This window comes from Crocodylus siamensis, chromosome 4, assembly GCF_052110815.1.
Source record: "Crocodylus siamensis isolate JL-2025a chromosome 4, ASM5211081v1, whole genome shotgun sequence".
Classification (NCBI taxonomy): Eukaryota; Metazoa; Chordata; order Crocodylia; family Crocodylidae; genus Crocodylus; species Crocodylus siamensis.
The window spans coordinates 214,630,143-214,645,347 of record NC_143398.1 but is presented as its reverse complement, the minus strand read 5'-3'; the positions used below and the strand labels follow the sequence as shown (position 1 = coordinate 214,645,347).

At 45.9% G+C, this 15,205-nt stretch overlaps 1 protein-coding gene across 9 annotated transcripts in view; it reads left to right on the top strand.

Moving 5' to 3' along the window:
• Positions 1 to 15,205, top strand: part of PKP4 (plakophilin 4) — a 275,173-nt gene that overhangs the window by 226,290 nt on the left and 33,678 nt on the right. The gene's annotated exons all lie outside the window — the stretch shown is intronic.

Genomic DNA, 15,205 nt, shown 5'->3' with positions numbered 1-15,205 from the left:
GTGTCATCTGCAAATTTAAACAAAGTACTTTTCACCCCCTCATCCAAGTCGCTAATGAAGATGTTGAACAGTGCAGGCCTGAGCACCAAGCCCTGGCGAACCCCACTGCCCACATCCCTCCAGGTCAAAAATGGCCCATCCACCACCACTCTCTGGGTGTGACCCTCCAGCCAATTTGCGACCCATCTGAGTGTGTAGGCATCAACACCACAGTCACCTAATTTTTTAATGAGAATGGCGTGAGAGACAGTGTCGAAGGCCTTCCTAAAGTCCAGAAAGACTACGTCCACCACAATACCTGGGTCCAAGGACACTTGCATCCAAGGTACAGGCCTTGCATTTAGATTGATCTAACTAGAAATCTAGGAGCGAACTGTGTAGAAGTTCAGGAAGTTTAGATTGGTCTAAAAATGGCCAACTCAGTCTAAGTTAACTGTACTTCTGATGGTGTCTTGGATGAGGTCCGGTGAGACTGATCAAATTGAACTTCTGTACAGTTCCCAGTGTAGCCCCAGGGCTAGGAAAACCCAGCTGCTGTCCCCAGCCCCAGGGCTGTGCTTTTCCTACCTACCCCTCTGGCACCAGGCTATTTTTAGCCCCCTGGCCCCTCCCCCAGACAGCCAATGTCCCACCACAGACCAGTCAGCAACCCCAGGCCTATCAAACCCCCTATCCTGCATTCCCAGTGCCAGGAGCTGATGGAAGTATGTCAGGATGGGGGGAGGGGTGGGTGGGATTGGGGGGTAAGTTTGCCGTGGGGGAGGGGGGCTAAGAATAGCCCCTAGTTCTAGGGAAAACCACACCCCAAACCCCCTCGCAGACCCTGATAGCCCCCCTGATCCCGCCAAACCCTTCCAGACCCCACCAACCACCCATGGACCCTGACAGGCCCCTGCCCAATCCTTCCAAGCCCCCTGTGGGCCCAACTTACCCCCTTCGGTATACCATACCCTTCTGCTTCCTACCAACCTCCCTTCCAGCAGGCTCTGCTAGCTCCCCAATTCCCCCAACTCCCCCTGAAGATGCTGCTAGTCCCCCTGATCCTCTCCCATACCCAGCTTGCCCTCCCACCCCCATTTCCACTTCCCACTCCTGCAGACCCCACTTGCCCAGCTAACTCCCCCATCCTGACTTACCTTAGATCATTGACCACTGGTGACCATTTTTAAATCAACTGAACTTTCCCCTGACCTCCCCAAATGTCTGTACATACCTTAGGGTGCAAGAGTTAATAACATGCCCTCTGAGCCTGTAATCAGGAAAAGATATTATGGCAAATTTGTCCGACTGCTGTTACTTCCATTGTGGTTTTTGTAATAGTAGTAACAGTGGAAATTTTAGTGTAAACACGGCTCATGGCTTTTTTCTATTGTTTGGCTAGGGACACAAGTTACACATAATCCAGTTTAAGTGATCAGAAACTGGTTTAAACTGTTACAGAAGCTCAGTGCACATAAACTAGTTTCAAAATGGCTTAAACTGGTTTAAGATAAACCTAGTTGAATGTAGTATCAGACTTAACTGATCTGGGTCAAACTGGTTTATGAAATTTCTGTCCTAGACCCCTTCCTGCTTCAAGTTAAATCAGAGTCCCCCAGCATGCTTTCCAGCCCTGGGCTGGGCTGTCTGCTCCAGAGATCAGAGCTGGCCCCACCCATCTGCTCCCTAGGTGGAGGGTTGGCTAACAAGGAGGTGGAGGGGCAAGCCCGGCTGGAGATGCAGCCCTCCCCTCCCCTCCCCTCTGTGCCTGAGGCTACCCCCAGTTGGAGTCTGGGGCCCGGGGGGGGGGCGGATAAACACCCTTTCCCCTGCTCAAACTTACTACTGGCTGCAACTGTGGACTACAAATCCCAGAGGCACCTGGAAGTGGGAAGAGGAAATGATGAGCAACCCTGCGGAGTTGTGTTGCTGTAATTCTGGACTGCAAATCCCAGAGACCTCAGGGCCACAGGAACAGGAAATGAACAGACAGCAGAGAGCCGTGCTCTAGCACACCTCCGGCTCCTTCTGTCCTGAGCCACTGCAGGCCTGTGGCTGCATTTCCTGTATTGAAAGTAAATGTCTGTTCACTTCGGTTTCAATTTAATCTGTGCAGCTTAAACTTACCTGCAAAGACTGAATCGATTCAGTCTCAGAGTTTTTGACTGTCTATACCTAGCCTTTATCACACTGCTCTAAGTAGAATTAAACTATCCAGAGTTTGAAAAAGCCTTCTGTAAAATAGGCTTAGGACCTTGGCATAAGTTACCTTAAAAACATCATGAAGGCATTTAAAATGAGAGCAGGCATTAGTTAAGGGGTGTTAAACCTCCATAAGTGCTCTCTAAACATTTTAAAGATAAGCCACTCAAAAGGCAGTTTATCTTGAAAGTGTTTTACCTATACCAATCCCAGGATTGTTTGATTGGTCATTGGAGGTAAAATGCTTTACTTTCATTCCTCCAGCATCTCAGGATGCATAGCTCCCAACTGCTGGACCCCTTCCCACCCTCCAAAACTCTAGTTGTTCCTTCCCACCTCCTACTGAGAGACCAAGTGCTCTGAGCTTAATCACAGAGAGCCCATGGAGCCAGGGAAGCCTGCTTCCTCCAGCAATGTGGCCTGGCTGCAGGAAGCTCTATTTCAGCCCAAGCAGGAAGACCTGGGAAGACTTCTCTGGTGCTGTGTACTCTGGCCTAGCCCCAGATGTTCTGTTCTAAGTGGGGAACTGCTGCCTCAATTTCAGCCTGATCACAGAGCCCTGAGGAAGCTACTTCCCAGCTGAGCCCCTGCCTGTCTGGCTGAGCCCCTGCCCCTGTGCTATAAGCATGGAAAGGCCTCATCATTTTCAGCCCCGGCACAGAGCCCCAGAGAAGCAGGCTCCCTGAGGCTCTTTGCTCAGGCTGAAGCTATCACAGCTGTTCAGAGAGCAGCTTAACAGCTGCAGGATCCTGGAGCTGAGGAAAAGCATCCTTTCCCAGGCCCAGGGTCTTGCCACCCAAGCCAGGACAGCTACCCACTCCCAGCTGGCATGACCCCTGCTGCCCCTAACCCCACTCCTCCCTCTGACCAAATCCCAATTCCCTGAGACACCTACAAAATTTTAGTCCTTTAATTTATTTAAAATCTCATTTATACTTCTTTCTCTTTATTCCCAGCCCACCCTCCACTCTAACTCCAGCTGGATGTAGAGGCAGGGAAGACATCCTATGCTGGTTTCTCTATTCCTTCCCTGTGGTGGGAGAGGAGCAGGAAGGTGGCATGTAGCCAGGGTGGGGGCGGGCACAGACAGAGTCCTGACTCCCATCCACTCCATTACTTGCCAGCCCTCTAGTGGCAAGTGTGTCAACAGATTTCTGATGTTATGCAGGTAACCTTTTGCCAAAGCCCAAAGATACTTACCCAGTAGCTATTTTCTGTGCCATTTTAAACTTCCTTTTCTTCCCCTGTTCCAGCTCCAGGAATGATGGATAGCTTATCTGACTCTGTGGGTAAATTAATTGAACCTCTACACTCCTCACTTCTTGATACACACAGCGTTCTTTGCTACAGTGGTGTTGGGAGGACCTCCAGAGCAGTAGATCTTATAGTTCAGGGATGCCCAACTATAGTCCTAAAGGGGACACACCAGCAGGGTCTAAGTCCTTAGGGGGACACACCAGCAGGGTCTACATGCCCTGGGGGCCACAGCAGTTGAGCCACCCAGTCACTTCCCCTCAACCCCCTACTGTACCATGCACCCTCATGGGCACTGACCCCTTCACCAAGGCCCCACTCACCCCCATTACACTGTACAGATGCATGAGTGCAATTCTCTTCCCCCTGCCCCTGCTGCAATATGTGAGAGCACAAATACAATCCTCTCCAACTGCAACACACACTGTCACAGTCACTTCATCCCATCATTGCACCACATGGGCATGATCCCCTATGCATATTCCTGTCCCCCTGTGCCTCCTCTGCCCCCCACCATCTCCTGTATGCAGCTTGGTTTCATCCTCCACTCCTCTCACTGGTCAGCACACTGCCCTTGGGTAGAAGCAGGAAATGGCAGCCAGAGGAAGCCATGGAAATCCAGAGACTCCAGGGCTAAGTACAGACGGTCAAAAAGCCTGAGGCTGAATCAATTAAATCTAGGCAGCTTCCTCTAAGCTGTGTAGGTTGAACCAATAACTAACTGAACTGACACTCAGTTTTCAATTGGTAAAGGCAGGGAGAGGCATGCACTGACCCAGGCCAATAGGCGCAGGGCCATCTCCCAGCCTGCTGGCCATTGCCAGCCCAGCCAAGTGTCCCCAAGCCCCTGCTGTCCCCCCACAGGGGGTTAAGAAGCATGCAGTGTGCAGGCTGTTAGTTGTCAGCTCTGTTACAGTTAATAACCCATGGAACTTTACAATGTCTTTTACACCTCATGTACGTCCTGTTTCAAGTTGTCTTTAGACTCAGATGCACATTACTGCAACACTTAAATGATTCCTGTTTTCTAGATCATCTTTACAAGCAGAAAATGTCCTCTCTCTTACTAAACCATTAAATTATGTTGTAATCACATAAAACAGGCACTGGGACCTTTATTAGAAGTACCTTTTCTCCTTTCATTCCTATGCTATTTCCCCTCAATAAGTAATTTTTTGCATTCTTACTCCAAACAACTCCACTGACTGTCATTTAACTGTCATTCCCATACTATTCTCTGGAATCATTGATATTACTTGATTCTGCTATACTTCAGCAGCTAAATTTATTGGCACACTTTGTCTTGCTCAATAATGGAGGAGGACATGAAATTCAGGGAGCTCCTTCCTCTAAGTATTTCTTCCCATCAGTACACCTGTGAAGAAGGCAGTGCTGCTAGTAGCTGCAGTCTGTCCCTTCAGAAAGCTAGGAAGCAGCCATGTATACGAGTACTGGGTGCCACAAATTTTATTTACAAGTATGGTGTGTACTTCTGCTTCCAGGATTCTTGGATACATGATGCCTTCTTTTTCTGTTGATTAGGTTTTACAGATGCTAACCAGCTGCTCCAGTTAACTTACAAGCTATAATTTAGTCTTACAGCTTTCAAAAGACTGTCCCATGTGGAATGGTTAATGGTCCAATAAGACAATACTGAGACATTTGTCCCATGGGTCAGTACAAGTTATATTTCCCAAATGTGGATTATAGGCCAGAGAAAACCAAGTAGACCTTTTTCCTCCGGCTCCTACTACATGTTAACATATAGTACTCAATTAACTGTTTAATAGCACAATAAATTTAGACCAGTCACATGTACAAAGTAATCACGCCGTTTAACTGGTTAATTGTGCAAAAAAATTAAACCAACTACACATGCGAAGTAATTATCATACCATAGAAGTGACGATCAAGCTACAAAAATACAGTCAGCTATAAAGTTAGTGCCTGAAAATGTGTAACAGCTCTATAGCTGGTTTCTATCCAGCTTTAGTTTGAATAGGTAGGAGGGCCCTTAGTGTATGTAACTGTGGATAGCTTAATATATAAATAGAATAAGAGTATAAGAATATAATGAAATGTATTTCTCTCAGCATAATTTGCATTACTGATGCAGACACAGAAGTGTTTTAGAAAAGGAGAGGTTTTAGTTGAGCTACTTCCAGGTTGAATCAAAACCTGCCCAATCAAAATGTGGGATGCGGACAGAAGTGACAATTTTTGCCCAATCTGGCCACAGAAAGCAGTTTATAGCTTTGACCAAACACAAGAGCACAGCTGCAGACAGCTTCAAAAATGGCTGATCAGGTGAAAATCTGACCCCTCATTGCATGAGGTATCATATAAGGACATTTCAAAATGTAGCATCTTTTATAACTTGTGTCTGCAGAGCTCCCAGCCTGTCACTGTTTTTAGAATGGGAAGGGGGGGAAAGGGAGCAGAGGGAGTTCAGTCTGGGGTTTTTTCAGCCTCCCCCTTGAGGGTGGGGTTGGGGGTATTGGAGCCTTCGCCCTCCCAAGGTAGGGGGCTCCAATTCACCCACCTCACTCTTCAGCACCAGCTGGGGTGCCCCAAGAACAAGCTGCTTCTGCTGTCTAGACCCTCCTCCATAATGAATGGGAAACTGAGGTGCCTCCCAAAGGTAATCAGGTTGTATGGATGCTGAGACTGGAGGCACCTACAGTGGCCAATACAAAGGCCCAGAGGTGTGTCGCAACTCTCCCTCTTGGAGTTTAGCTGCCTGACATGAGTGCTGCACATTAGGGAACTCTGTGAGATTCTTTTAGGGAGAGTGGCTGTTTCTCATTTTCTAGGTGCTGATGCGGTCTTCACAGTCTACTTTGTTAAAATTCTATGTTCTCATAGCTGAAGCTGAAGTAAATGGGAGCTGTGCTTTGAATGCATCAAGTGCTATATAACACTGTTTATTCTGAAAAAAATGTCTTTGGCAATTCAGATTGGGCACCCAAAATTAGCAAATGCATTAGATTTTGTTTGTACCTCACTTCCCTATTGTTTAAATAGGAATAAATATAGTTCTTAATTTCTCAGGGGTGTTTAGAAAAATCATTAATGTTTGCAAATCACTCAAATATTATTGTGCTAAGCATCACAGAAAAACTCACATGGAAATTATTTCTGCCTTCAGAGAAGGGTGTGCATAACAAAATAAATGAGCTATGAGGCTGCACATTGAACAAGGAGGAGAAAGCAAAACATTAAGTGAATTCAGTCTATTCTGTGCACTAAGGCCCCCTCTATACGTGCAGGTACAGGCGCAGTGGAATTTAATGAGCAATTCCTACAGTCATGCCTCCTGACATGCCACACATAGGAGACTGCAGCTGCTATGGTCTCCCAACTGCAGGGATGCATGGGGCTCCGTGCAGGTGAGAGCTCCAAGGATGTATATGCCTGCCCCCTAAGCTGCGACCTCTGGTCAGCTGACCGGACTCCCAACCACAGGGGCCCCTGACCACACATTCAATTAATGGCATCATAAGAAGCAGGTACAAGTTATTACACATGTTTTGTGGAATGGCTTTGTAGCTTATTCCTCTTTTTATCATGCTGTTAATTGAACATGTGAACAGGTGGCCACTTAAGGCATGATTAACTGATTAATTATGCCTTAAGTGTTAGGGAAAATAAAGTCGAAAAAATGTATCTTGCACTTGTCATGGGAGTTAATTAGGTCTGGGATGGTCTTTGGCCACATACAGACATTCAGTTTCTCCCAGAGCAAAAATGGCCAGGAAAATAACCTGGGAACAATGAGGGTTCAATCAGTCGTTCTACAGAGAGAGTGACCATCTGTACAATTTACCCTTATGAGAGAAGCAACAGCACAATCATCCACCATCCCAGGGTGCTTTGTTCTTGGCCCCTTTCCTCCCCCAGACACTGTTGCTCAGGCTGGACTCTACTACTCCAGTCAAACAGGGAGCATAACATTCCCTCTTCAGAATCCCACATTGTACTGCAAAAAGACACAGGTTAACCCTGAGTAGTTTGGGTCAAGTAGTCAGACCTCCCCTGTGCACTCCTGCCATCTGTCCCCAGGCAAACTAAGGGAACATGCAGAGCAGCTGAGATCTGTGCAGAGTGGCCTCCTAGCTGGGTAGTGTGAACACTGCAAGCTCTCTGCTCTTCAGTGGCTCTGTATTTGAATGCCTGTTCAGACATCTCAAGGTTAGTTCTTCTACCAGGAAAATTCTCCCAGGTCATTTGAAAGTATGTACACAGCCTTAATACCTTATGGAAGGGAGTTTGTTCCAGTCTTGGGCTGGATGAGATGAAAAGTTGGTATCCTGCAGAGATGAGCCTTTTCCTTATAGTAGAAAAGTCCATTGTGTCACAGGCATAAAGATCATAAATATACTCTTCATTCCATCACTTTAAGCAACCTTTTAGATACTGTAGGCTAAGACATAAGAGACCTTGAAGATAAGGCCCAGACCTAGAACTTTACTCAGCATTCTGTAGAACCCAGTATAGAGGTGTAACCGGTAGGCTGGCTCATAAATGATAAGTAAAATACGAGCAGAGGATGGCCATAAATATGTCAACTTTATCCCTACCGCCCCAACAGCGAAAAAGGAGTTTGCAGCCTGACAAAAAGGTTTACGTCTGTCTCATTTCTCTGTGTCCAGTATTTTACACATTAGAAACTCTTGCTGTTTTGATGCATTTGAAAACTACTAGAATCTATTTAATGAAGGAAGAATTGACAGTGTTTAAGGGTCTGGTCAAATTGCAAAATTAATAATGTGGTTTATAATGGAAGTTTTAGTGGGCTGTTGAGGAAATGTTATTTAACATTTTCACTGAATATTCAGTGCTATTCTGCAATATAATTAGTAAAATAAAATATAGAAAGAAAAAATTGCAAGTAGCAAAAGATGAATATTAGCTGAGATTTTAAATGAGCGTTGAGCTGTTTTTCATGGTGAAAAGAAAGATGACATATAGTAAGAAATACAGTGAACTGAATATAGCTTAAATAATTTGCAAAACTTATCATTTGTAAAACTAATCTCAAATACATGCTTATATACCCATCTTGGTTTTCTTAGGTAGTTTGCCAGGGTTCCCTGCTATACCCTGAGAATGCTATATTCCAGTCTTTTAAATATAGGGATATGAGCTGATTTCTAGTCTCAGTTTCCCTGCAGGCTTGGGCAAGGCATTTAATTGAGAAGTTTAATATTTTGGTGGTCTTAAGAGTGACCAACTTCTCACCCAGAATCAGACCTCACTTTTGAAAACGTTAATCATAGTCTCTCTGCTACTTCTTCACCACCTTATTCCTTATCCTCATAGGGCATGTCCACACATGCAAGCACATGCGCTTGCAGCAGCTCAAACAAAAGTGGTGCAAATTTGAGTCGGGCTTTTTTCCTCGGTGCACATGCTCGGACATGCACTTTGTTGCGGAGCAAATTTGCCACTTGGGACAAAATAACCCTGCCTGGCTTTTCCTGGATCTTCAGCCAGAGGGAGCTAGAGTCTGGGGCCAGCACCTGTGCTGTCCCCAGCGGTATAAAAAGCTGTCCTGTCCTTGCCCCAGCAATATAAAAAGCCACAGTGGCAAGTAGCTCAGGGCTACTAGCTCTCAGGAGCTTGTGGGGCCCAGCCAATTGGTACACTACCCCTCGTGCCAGCTGGACTGCCGAAGCAGCCCTGAGAGTTCCCTGCACCCTGTACCCACTGCAGCACTCTGGCAGTGGGGGCTGCTGCCTGGTGTAACCTGCTGTGCACCTGCCAGTCTTGGATGGGGACTGCAGAGCCAGTAGAGGCATCTGTCCCTCTGGACCAGCTGCCAGTGGACTGCGGTTGCAGGGTTGGCCATTGTGCGGAACTACTGCCATTTGTGCCCCCTGCCCGACCACCTGGGCAGCTATCACCCAGAAGATATTCTGGGTGTGGTGGCCTGCTTTGAACTGTCAAAGCATGTCCTTCTGGCCCCATTTGGCCAGGAGGTCAGCCACAGCCAGATGGGTCCAAGGTACCAGCTCTGAGCAAGCAGAGTCATACCATTGGCCTCCCTAGTAGGAATTCTGGTGTTCCCTATTGGAAAACTGAAAAATCTGATTAAAAAAAAAAATCCCGAAGTCACATTGTAAAATACCCCCAAATCCATGTTCCTTCACAAGTAAAACAAAAGACCACTATAATGAGAGAGAGAAAGAGTGAGACAGAGACAGCGATCAGCTGGCCAATGTTTTGTTGATGTATCTACAGTGTTAAAGCAAGTCTTCTATCTTAATAATAAAGTGAACTCTAAATACATGTTTCATGAATTCATGAATACATATTTTGCTGCCCTCCCACAGGGTGATGGCCCCCACACAAGGGATTCCACCACGCCAAATGGCCCCCGCAGGAGCTACCATCCCACCTGCAAGGCCCACATGCCCCACCCCAGCCACCCGATTGCTTCCCCACCTGGCCCCATCCCCACCAGCTGCTGCAGCCCCCCCGATGGCTGCCCCACCCCCCAACTTGCACCCCAGGCTCCCAAGGCTACCCCCAGAACCCCAGGTACCATCACTTTAAAAAAAAAAACCCAGAAAAAGAACAGAAAACAAATGGGGGGAAAAAAGCCTCTGCTTACCTTAGAAGCAGGGGTGGAGTGGGCTCCAGGGCCTCCAGGCAGAGCCCTTGGGCAGCACAGGACAGCAGAGGGACAGGAGGGCCTAAGCTGGGGCTGTCACCCTGCCCTGCACTATGCAGGCGGGGCCCCAGTCAGACATAGGGCAGCTGTAAGTGCCAGGGGGGTAGTTGTTTTTTTAAAGTATGGGGTGGGGGTTCAGGGATGGGGCCAGACAGGGCAGGGGTCAGGGGCATTGGGGGGGTTGGCAGGGGGAGGGGCCGGCCCTGGCAGGGGTTGGGGGGGCTGTTGGGGAGAGAGGGGGGGCTGGGGGGAGTGGCCGGCCTCGGGGGGGCTGGCTTGGCCGGGGGGGCTGGGGGATTAGACAGGGCCGGCAAAGGTCCCTGCTCCCCACAGTCCCTTCCCCCCTCCTCCAGCCCCCCCAATCCCTTACTCAGCATCACTGGAGCCCTGGTGCCAAAACACACAGCCTGGCCCACCACATGTTTCAGCACCAGGGCTGAGGCCAACCATAGATACGCTCTGGCAGCCAGAGCACCTCTATGGAGGACCCAACCTCTGGTTGCCTCAGGGCACAGTGACCGTGCCCTGACCCACTTTTTTATACTTAGCTTTTTTTAGACCCTTGGATATCCAGGGGTCAAATTTTCTCCCCACATTGCAAGTTTACAGCACGGGGAACATTTTTTTTGTTCCCTCACGTGCCTGTTGCCGTTCCTCAAAGGGTTTGAGGGGTGGCAAGAGGCACGTGTGTGGTCATGTGGACATGCCTGTAAAGTCAGTATCAGAGTTATTATAATCTTCACAAGGAAAGTAATTACAAAAGCGCTCAATAGTATGGCAACACATGCAGGCCTTATTTCTGGTCTTTCTGTTGTGAAAACGTAAGCAATCTGAAGTTATTTCTGGGGGTGGTAAGTGTGTCTGTGCCCTGTAAGAAATTAAAACATTCACTTAATCTCATCTGTAATGCTGCTGTTATGGAAAGTTAAAACCCTTTGTGTTCTCTTAGTCTTGCTCAGGGTGCATGTCTCTCCTGTTCACTGCTTCCTTAACAGCATTTTTCATGATCCATCAAGTATTAATTGCCCTTTAAGTAAAGGTGCAAAAGTTTTGGTTTATTTATTGTTTAGTGACATGGAGAGGGAGCAGATACTAATTTCATTAGCTGGTCCTAGAAGTTTCTCACTGGAAGTGGATAAACAGAATTGGCCAGCCTCTTCCTTATTTTTTTATGCATGATTTTTTTCATATAGTATGAGTACAATGCTGCTGTTAATCATACCAACAAATTGCTTCATTCAGTAAAATATCATTTCAGCTGCATATAATTTTCATATGGAGAAAATGGAGCAAATCACTTGTTCCTTTCGTAGTTGTCTTGATGCAAGAAAAGTTGTTTTCTATTGTATTGTAAATTGTATCCAGCATGCTTTGATTCTTCAATTTCTTGATGAAATGTGGGCAGCTTTTGGAGCACTCTTCCTAACGATAATGAGCTCTTCCTACTGACCTTATGTACATAGTCTAACTAAAAAAAAACCCTTTTAATTTGTTCCAGTTTATGCTGAAATTTTCTATTAGGTAGCAAATACTGAAGCAACAGAAGGCACCTTCTTCATTCACTAAGTTATCTCAGATTATGTGAAGATGACAAAATCATTACATTTTAGAAAGATCTTGAGTTCTTTTCTAAAACAAATATGTGTATGATTTGAATCTTAATAGAGGTCAGTTTGGTACACTTTTAAACTTAATTAAAAATCAGTCAGCCAGGCTGAGGTGTGTTGAGGAAAACACCCCAAATTTTGGTAGCCTTTCTTTCTCCACAGATTGCATATTTAAAACTGTTTTTAACTGATTAATTGTAAATTATTATTTAAATTGTGCAAGCACCTACTCTGGACTCATTCAAAAAGCATTCGGATGCTTATCTTGCTGGGATCATTTATCCCAAACAGACTTCTTACCTATGGTGGGGGGCTGGACTCAATGATCTCACAAGGTCCCTTCCAGTCCCTAATGTCTATGAAATCTATTAAATTAAAGTTGATGAGAAGGAAAGTATTTAGGGGTATTTAAATTTATGCCAAAGAGCAGTGATGGCTTTTGTACTGTTGAAGGCTGTACTGGCATATAACTAAAAGCAGAGGAGCACCTAACTTCCATACATTTTTGCCCATGTTTTCAAAGACAAGCAAAAGATAAGTGTTAGTTAGCAGTCACATAGAATGGTGGGGGGAAAAGGAGTTGTGTGTTCCATACTCCACCTATTTGAGACACCAGAGTGACATTACACACAGTAGATTGTAGAGATGAATTAAAAGGTCATCATATATGCTTTGTGGGGCCTCATGAGTGATCCTGACTTCTCCATATGCGTTTAGTGTTGATGCTTGGCTGTTAGTATTCTAAGCAGTATCTGTTCATGATCCAGAAAGATTCATTCTAACAGAGTCTGCAGATCTTCAGAATATGATCATCTATTTTCTTCCTTATGTTTTTTGATCAACAGTGAAATTATCAGTGCTTACATTTAAGTTCCTATCACTGAGTTGCTAAGTTAACATCTTCTTAACTTTTTAGGGGAAAGTGGGGGACAGTTTACACCTCACAGAACTATTTTGACATTGTACGTAAGGTAGATAATGCTACATCGATTCTACTTAGTTCATATTTTTGAATAATTTTTTTCAGCCCTAATGGGTTGAGGAAAGAAAGCTCAAGGTTCTGGACCATAGATGACATGGGGCTAGTCATACAGATAGTCAGAAAGCCAGAAGCCAAATCAATTCAGTCTTTGCAGGTTAGTTTAAGCTGCGTAGACTGAACCAATAAGGAAGTAAACAGACATTCACTTTTGGTTCTGGAAATGCAGCCACATGCCTGTAGTGGCCCAGGCCAGAAGCCAGGGGATGCTAAAGCACACCTCCCTGCTTGGCTGAAGCAGATAGCTTGGGCTCAGGTTAGCCCACCCACCCTGCAAGGGGCATTTGTGGGGGAGGTGCAGAGCATCCGGGATGCTGGGGGACTGTGAGTTAACTTGAATCTGGAGGGGATCTGGAACCAAAGTTCAGGCAAATGATATAACTTCCAGGTTTCTCCTAAACTGGCTTCAGCTATTTTGAAAGTGGTTTATGTGCACTGAACTTTTGTTGTGTAACAGATTTGAAGCAGTTTCTGATCACTTATACTGGTTTATGTGTAATTTCTGTCCCTACCTTACTCGCGGAGTAAGCTGCTCACTCAGAACCCTAATACATAGTTATCTACCCAGTTGGCCAGCACAAAGTTTCTTCTGCTTTTTTTCTTCTCAGAGAACTATGGTTTGGTGTTTGCCATGTTGAGTGCAGTGTTGGAAAAATCTTTTCTACTGAGACGAGGGGTTTGTTTAGGGTATTGGTTCTTGGATATGTAGAAAATAGGGTAGCCCAGGGATGTCAAATTCATCCCGCTCACAGTGCCAGTGCACAGGGCCAATTTGTCAGGGTGTTGCATGTAGCCTCCTTCCCAGACAGTCCTTCTGTGCTAAGCATGCTTGCTAGCTCTGGCATTGTGGGCACTGCATGCAGTCAGCCCCCCTGTGCTATGTGCAGTGCCAGGTCAAGCCCACAGGCTGCCTGCATATCAAGTCCAGTGGCCAGCAAATGCTGTATGCAGCACAGGGGGGGCTGGACAGGCCACACATGCTGCATGAGGCACAAGTGGCTGGCACAGGGCATTCTATGCATGTGGTACCCCACTGGATTGGCTCCAGAGCTAGCACACACAGCTGTCCAGCAGGATGTGACATACAATCATAGAAAATTAGGGTTGGAAGGGACCTCAGGAGGTCATCTAGTGGAACCCCCTGCCCAAAGTAGGACCATCCCTAACTAGATCACCCCAGCCAAAGCTTTGTCTAGCTGGGTCTTGGAAACCTCTGAGGGTGGAGAGTCCACCACCTCCATAGGTGACCTGGTCCAGTGTTTTACTGCCCTCCTAGTGAGAAAGTTTTTTCTAGTATCTAACCTAAACTTCTCTTGCTTCACCTTGAGACTGTTATTCCTTGTTCTGTCATCTGCCATGCAGGGCTGGGGCTGGCAAGACCCACAGGCTGAATTCTGTAGTACCATATGTCAGTTCCGGCCCATTGGCTGTATGTTTGACAACCCTAATTAAGCCTTTAGGGACACAAGAATCCAGTCCAAGACGCATACCTCCAGGAAGATGTGTTTTGTCAACTGCATTGAGACTCTGGGTACTTGTCCCTAGGAAATCAGATGTGGATCTTCCTCCTGTCTTCTGAAATGTCATAATGGAGTTATGTTCTCTGTGAGAGATGGGTCTTTTGCACCCTACTAGATCACTAAAGAAAATTTCTCCAAAGCTTTTTTCTTCTGTTGGGGAAATGAGACGTGTATTGCAGTAACTGAGGTACATGCGTTCCCTGCATCTCACCTAAGATTAGGTGTGTTCTTTTTATCATTTCATGCTTTGTTTTGTCAGACAGTTGAGTGGTAGGCTGCTGATGCTTCTGCTCTGATTGATCAGCCAGGCTGGGGAATGTCAAGGACCATATACCCCACAATATGAAAGCCATTTTGTTTACACAGTCTGTAAAATAAAAGTTTTCAAGGGCAACTTTTCAGATGACCTGTTGATCATACCCACTTTGGAGTGTAAAGGTAGGATGATGCACCATATTGCCTTTGCTTGTGTATAGGTAAATTATTTTTCCCATGCTTTACATGTTGGATCTTTAGCCAAAGGTAGATTTGATTTAAATCAAATTGATTTAAATCACAATTTAAGTTACTGGTCAGGAAGCCTTTATTTATCATTGTTTTCTTCAAAAAGTGTATTCTTGTTGTTTGATACAACCTTAATAAAAATTTTCCCAAACTGAGTCTCTTTTACAGTCTCGATACTCTGAAATGTATTCCTTAAGACTTCTAAAACATTCTACTCAAAATTTTTCTCTTCCGTTTCTACTGCCCCTCCCTTCTTGCATTGATCTCCAGACTCTTCTTCCTTGCCCTGATCTATTTCACCCCAACCATTGGCGACATGTAGTGGGCACATGCAGGGTGCACATGTACCCACTGAGCTTGGCAGTGCACCCCCTGCAAAAAGCGCCATTGACACTGCCAGTGGTCCCTGCGAGTGGTTGCCGCT